The 6,806-nt window shown below is 42.0% G+C and overlaps 1 protein-coding gene across 2 annotated transcripts in view; it reads right to left on the bottom strand.

Annotated features, from left to right (window-relative positions):
* Positions 1 to 6,806, bottom strand: part of ABITRAM (actin binding transcription modulator) — a 183,849-nt gene that overhangs the window by 26,443 nt on the left and 150,600 nt on the right. The window lies entirely within an intron of this gene.

Here is a 6,806-nt window from a genome sequence, read left to right as displayed (position 1 = left end):
GACCGAGGGAGCCTGTTTAAATGCGGGTGGGGGGGCATAGCTGTCAACTTTCCCCTTTTCTTGTGCGGAATCCTATTCGGAATAAGGGAATTTCCCTTAAAAAAAGGAAAACGTTGACAGCTATGGATGGGGGGGGGGGGGAGGCGGGCGTGTTGCATGTCAGGGCGACCGCCTTCTCTAATGCCTGTTAATGTACAAATTTAATAATTTCTAATAATGATAGTAATAATAGTACAGTGGTACCTCGGGTTAAGAACTTAATTCGTTCTGGAGGTCGGTTCTTAACCTGAAACTGTTCTTAACCTGAGCCACCACTTTAGCTAATGGGGCCTCCTGCTGCCGCTGCGCAATTTCTGTTCTCATCCTGAAGCAAAGTCCTTAACCTGAGGTACTATTTCTGGGTTAGCGGAGTCTGTAACCTGAAGCGTCTGTAACCTGAGGTACCACTGTAATTGGCTCTGTTTGGGCCCCTTGTTCAGTTATTCAGTGGAAATTAAAAGTATACAAACGTTAATGAAAAACCATAACGGAATACATTACAACGCGACACAAAACCTAAATGAGGGGAAATTTTGAGGCATTTTTCAAGCTGAATGCAGTATTTACCAAGAAGCAGGAGGTGCAAGCATCTTTTAATTTTATTGAGCTGCCTTTCCTCTACAGAGCTACAAGATGCACACCTGTGCTTTCATTCTCGTGACAACCCTATTGGGCTTTTCCAAGTTGACTCCATTTTATTTTAAAGGTTGTGTAATCAGGGCCATCTTAAGCATACCTGCCGCTGTAGTGCAAAGATCCCTCCGGCACCCCTGTTTCCCAGAGCTGTTGAACTTTCTTAAGGTGGGGAACCCCAAAGTTGTTGACCTTTTTTAGGAAAGGTTCCCCAGAGTTGTCAACTTTTTTTAGGGAGCTGGCACCACACTTACACATTATCTCTGCTTGGGAAGGAAAAGAAAACAAGAAACATAAGAGCTGGGGTTTGTGGTAGTTCCCTTACTTGAACTGGACAGAATGGTGGTGGAATATTAAAGGAAAACATTAAAGTTTGGGGTTTTTTCCAAAAAAATGTTTTTCTGCAGGTTAAGGCACCGAGAGCTGATTTTTGGTCTATGATAAAATGTTCTTTTTGCACCACAGAACCTTTCAGGGGAGAATTTGCAACAGTTTGGTGCCATTTTTGAGGGAATTGGATAACGTCAGATGTTTGATGAAATTGTGACCCCGCGACAAGGATTTTTTTTGAAAAAAAAATTTCCCGCAGGTTAAGGCACCCAAGGGCTGATTTTTTGGATCTATGATAAAACGTGCTGTTTGTGCTGCCAAGCCTTGCAGGGGAGAATTTCCAAATGTTTGGCACCATTTATGAGTGAATTGGATAATGTCAGATTTTTGTTGAAATTAAGAGGCAAATGACAAAGGGAACTTTTCCCTTTATCTGAAGGGAAGGTGGTAATTTTTATTCAATTTAATTCATTTTACTCAGTACTGTGAGTAAAATTTGGCAATGGCGCCCATCAGAGAGGTGCTGGAACACCAGTGAGTTCCGACTGGAAAAAAGCTGTAATTCTACTTATTTTTACATTTTGCATCCTACCAAGGACCTCAAGGTGGCGCACTTCTCCCTCTCCATATTTTATCCTCACAACCTTCTTTTGAGGTGGATTAGGATGAGAGACTATGGCTGGCCTAAAGTCTGTTAGTGAGCTTCAACACTGAGTGGGGACTTGAACTCTGATATCCCAGGTCCTAGTCTACACTACACAGGCTCTGTCATTTGTAGTTTTAATGTTTCAGTTGGTTTTTTTTTATTATTTGGTTATTAACTGTACTGTGTTTTCTCTAGGTGCGGCAGCTCGGAAACTGGCTCAAACTATGTTTCAATCTTGTCTTCAGAAAAACCACATATAAATGATCCCAGAGCAAGGTATCTTCAGGATAATGAATTCTGTGGGAGGCTCTGTGTGACGAATAACTGAAGAATGCACAGTAAGGAAAAAATATGGCAATGTGTACTTTTCCTGACCCTACTGTGGTCCAGCCTTGTCCTGCTGGCCTCATTGATTCCTCCTGACCCGATCATAAATATTTCCAGATGTTTGCTGCATATCTGCTATACTTTAAAAACCCATCCTCCTATTAAGAACAATGTAATCCCAGAAATGGTAGCGTATCCTTCACAGAGCTACAGTTCCCAACATCCCTAACAAACTGCAGGTCCCAGGATCCTTTGTGGAGGGAGGAGATGTGCTTTAAAGGTATGGTGTTGTCCCCAGCCATTGTCCTCGAATTCCTTCTCTGTTCAACCCATGTTTTCTACTTCCCAGTTCTCTAGCCCTCCCTTGGATGGATTACCTAACTCTACACCTCCCGATTCTAGGTCTGGTTCTCTTTTGTATTGCTTGCTGTGGATAAATTCTGTGCCTTAAGACCTCAGCTCCTGTTCTCCATAGCACTTGACTAACCCTTATTAAGGGGAAGGACTGTAGCTCAATGCTAGACCATCTGCTTTGCATGCAGAAGGTTCAATTGCCACCATCTTGGAAGACACCCCAGTCTGCACACAAGGAGAGCCATTGCCATACTGTATAGACCAGCCATTCTTAACTTTGGATTCCCAGATGTTGTTGAAATACAACTCCCATCATCTGACCACTGGGAATGATGGGAATTGTAGTCTGACAATATCTGGGAACCCAAGGTTGAAAGAGGCAGGTGCGGTCAGTGCTGAGCTAGGTGGACAAATAGCTTGACTCATGATTTCATTGCTCAGTGGCAAATCACATGCATGCAAAATACCTCAAGATCAATATAGTTGTACCTCCATTTACGAACTTAATCCATTCCAGAAGTCCGTTCTTAAACCAAAGCCATTCTTAAACCGAGGCATGCTTTCCCTAATGAGGCCTCCTGCCACCAATGCCCTTCCACCATTTGGCTTCTGTTCGTAGACTGAGGTAAAGTTCGCTAACTGGAACACTACTTCCGGTTTTGCGGAGTTCTTATACCGAATAGTTCGTAAACAGGACTGTTCTTAAACTGAGTTACCACTGTACTGGTATCAGACCCTGGAGAGCTGATACCAGTCAGAGTGGACAGTACTGGGTTAGCAGATGGACAAATAGTCCACAGTTTCCTGTGTTTTGGAATCTGTCTCTCCACTGTCTCTGCTTCTATCTTTGCCATTTCATGATTTCCAGTGGGCTCCGTCTCTCTTCAGTTGCGATACACCTTGGCTCATTCATATTATCCTGATTGCCGTGGCTCCAATACTGACATCCTGAAATAATTTGAAGAGGTGCATGATTTGGTCAACAATAATAACAACTAAAAATAAACAGTAAGACAAGGCTATTTAACACAGTGACTAAAGTAGCCAGGTGCCTTTTATTTTAAATTTAAAATAATTACTTTTCTCACCCACCCTCATATTGGAATCCTACTTATTTCACAGCATCCTATCTGTGCCAAGCTTCACACTTACCTATTTCAGAACATCACCTTAGCTTCACTGAATCTGAACAGAACTTTAGTAAAGGCATTTATGATGTGTTAGTACTCACCAATAATTAGAGACACAAAATATATAACGTGATAGTTTCTGCAGCAGGCTTAATTTGCCTTTTCTTGGAAAGCCTTTCAAAAGTCAGTAGGTGTAATCCAGTAAAGTTAAGCATTTTTAAATCCCATTTATATCCACGGGAGAGTTAAACATATGCTTAGATCTTTCTCATTGCAATAACTGGGTCTTAAAAATGCTTAATTTTGGTCCATTGTTTGTAGCTAGATTTTAGGAGCTTCAATTACACTGATGTAGTATATCGTTTTAAATTCTGGTGATTTGGTTTAGCAAGGCTATGGATAAAACCATCAGAGAAATGGTAATTGATAGCCTTTAACAAAAGCAGCCGTCCAAAGTGAAGGTTTGATACTGGTGTTCCTTTAAAAAACTGTTATTCAGCTGTTTTAAGCCCTAACTTTCAAAGGAATGTGCATTCAAAACTGCTAAAACGCATGGTATCGATTAAAATATAGAAATTTTGTGATCTTGTTCGAGGTGCTGACATCAAACAAGTCTCAACAGGTCTTTTCTCTAACATCTTGGCACAAACTATAGCATAATCATTTACTAACGAAATGAGCCAGTGGAAGGAACAGTTACTAGAATCTTTATTTTCTTTTTTAGCAACTGCAACATGGCACCCCTTAGGAGAAAATAATCAATAGTCACCTCTTCTCTCATCAGTTCCATGACACAAACATTTTTTTTATCCCTATCTATACATTTTTTCCTGGTGTTCTGCCTCATGTGAGGTTTAGCTAGTCAGTTTGAAGCTTAATGAAGTAACTTTGTTATATATATACATATATATATATGCAGGTTTTGGTGTCTTCGGGTGTCTTCCCGTGTAAGAGTTGGGGTGTCTAGGCGACGTTTCGACGAGGTCTCACTCGTCATCTTCAGGCTGGTGCTTTCGGCTTCTTGTTACTAGAACAGAGCAGGATCTCAGTGTTTGAGTTCCTATAAATACTGTTGAGGGGGTGTGGTGTATAGCCTCCAACGTTCTGGGCAGAGAGGAAGTTCCCAGGTTAGTGTGCCTTTTCTTCTTTTGTTCATTAATTACTTGAGGGATATCTTGAGTGATTTCTTGAGTGATATTCTGAGTACCACTTAGGCGGGTCATTAGGTGTGGATTAGTTGCTAAAGCTTTCGTGTCTTGACCTCTTGAGCTTGTGAAGAGTTTTTCTGAGAAGATGGCTGTACTGCACTTAGTTGTGCTCTGGCTTGGCTTCGTGTATAGGGGCGAGCTGTGGTTTTGTGCCCTGTGCCAGCCAGATCTGTGTAGGGATTGCAGGGGGGTGCAGCATCCGGAGGTGCCACTATGGTTTGGCTACTGGATGGTGTCTGTAATTTATCTGTGGAGAGGGTCTGGGTTTGGGTCTGGTGTGGTTGATTGGAGATGGCGTTCTGTGTGCCTCTGGTTCTGGTGTCGGTTTTTGTGGGGAGGGCTAATTTCCAGATGTCTGGCAGGCGGGACGTGTCGTCACGCTTGTTCATGTTATGAGGGTGTTTCTCTATCTCGATGGCTTCCATGATTATTCTCTTGTGGTGATGTTCCATGTTAAAGAGCAATTTGGAATCTGCAAAATTAATTTCGTGTCCTGTTTCTTTCATGTGTTGGTAAAGAGAGGAAGTTTTTTCTTCTTTTTTGACGGCATTCTTGTGTTCTGCGATACGTGCATTTATTCGTCTGTTTGTTTGTCCAATGTACGTGGCTGGGCAGACTTTGCAGGGTATTTCATAGACCCCTTGGTTTTCTAACTGGATTTTATCTTTTGGGTTTCTGAGGATATTGGCTATTTTTTGGTTGGTGCAAAAGGCTGTTTTGATATTGTGTTTATGGAGGATTTTGCTAATTTTATCTGTAGTGCCCTTGATATCAACATCCTCTGCTCCAGCAAACCACCCAGAAGCAATTTACACAAAGAAGAACAGAAAGCACTCACCAACCTGAAGAAAGACAACAACATAATCATTCTCCCAGCAGACAAAGGTAATGCCACTGTTGTGATGAACACATCGGACTACCAAGCAAAACTATCAAATCTACTCCAAGACCCTACCTACCAACCTATAAAAACAGATCCCACCACCTATCTGGAAAAAACCACCAAATCCAAAATAAAAGCCTCTCCTATCAGTGAAGAAATCCAGCTAAGAATCATCCCCAGAGAAAAATCATCCAGATGCCCCAAACTCTACGGTCTCCCCAAGATACACAAAGAAGGAACACCACTCAGACCAATAGTCAGCTCCATAGGCTCACCTCTACAAAATCTCGCTAAATTTCTCGCTAAGCAACTTCAGCCCTATGCAGAATCTATCGCTTCACACGTTACAAACTCCTTCCAGTTCATAGAAACAATAAAGAAGCAAAACCTACATCCCGATGACCTACTTGTGAGCTTCGATGTTGTATCTCTCTTCACACAAGTGCCCATTAATGAAGCCTTGACAGCCATTCAAAACAAATACAATCCCCCCGAATACATCCTGGACCTGACCAACCACTGCCTAACCAACACGTACTTCATCCACAATGGACAAAGATACAAACAGATAGAAGGAGCACCTATGGGATCACCCCTCTCACCGGTCATCGCAAATCTGTACATGGAACACTTTGAAACCAATGCTTTAGACAAGTCAGAACACAAACCCAAACTTTGGCTCAGATATGTTGACGACACCTTTGTAATTTGGCCACACGGGAAGGAAAAACTAGATAGCTTCCTCACACATCTCAACAGCCTACACCCCAAAATACAATTCACTATGGAAATAGAAGCCAACAACCAACTTCCCTTCCTTGACGTCCTAATCTACAAAAAACCTGATGGCTCCCTAGGACACACTATCTACCGGAAAAAAAACACACACCAACCGCTACTTACATGCACAATCACACCACCACCCTGCACAAATAAACTCCGTAGCCAAGACTCTCATCTCCAGAACCAAACGCCTGGCTGACAAAGACCACTTGACAACTGAGTTACAGAATCTCTCAAATGTGTTAATCGCCAACGGATACCAACAAAACAGGGTTACGAAGCTAATCCAAAAAGAAACACCCCCCAAAAACCAAGACACAGAAGAAAACAATGGCATGGCCCTCCTTCCTTATATCAAGGGCACTACAGATAAAATTAGCAAAATCCTCCATAAACACAATATCAAAACAGCCTTTTGCACCAACCAAAAAATAGCCAATATCCTCAGAAACCCAAAAGATAAAATCCAGTTA

The sequence above is a fragment of the Podarcis bocagei genome (assembly GCF_964188305.1).
Source record: "Podarcis bocagei genome assembly, chromosome: 8".
Taxonomy (NCBI): Eukaryota; Metazoa; Chordata; class Lepidosauria; order Squamata; family Lacertidae; genus Podarcis; species Podarcis bocagei.
Note: the sequence above shows the minus strand (reverse complement) of the source record. Positions and strands in the feature narration are given on the sequence as shown.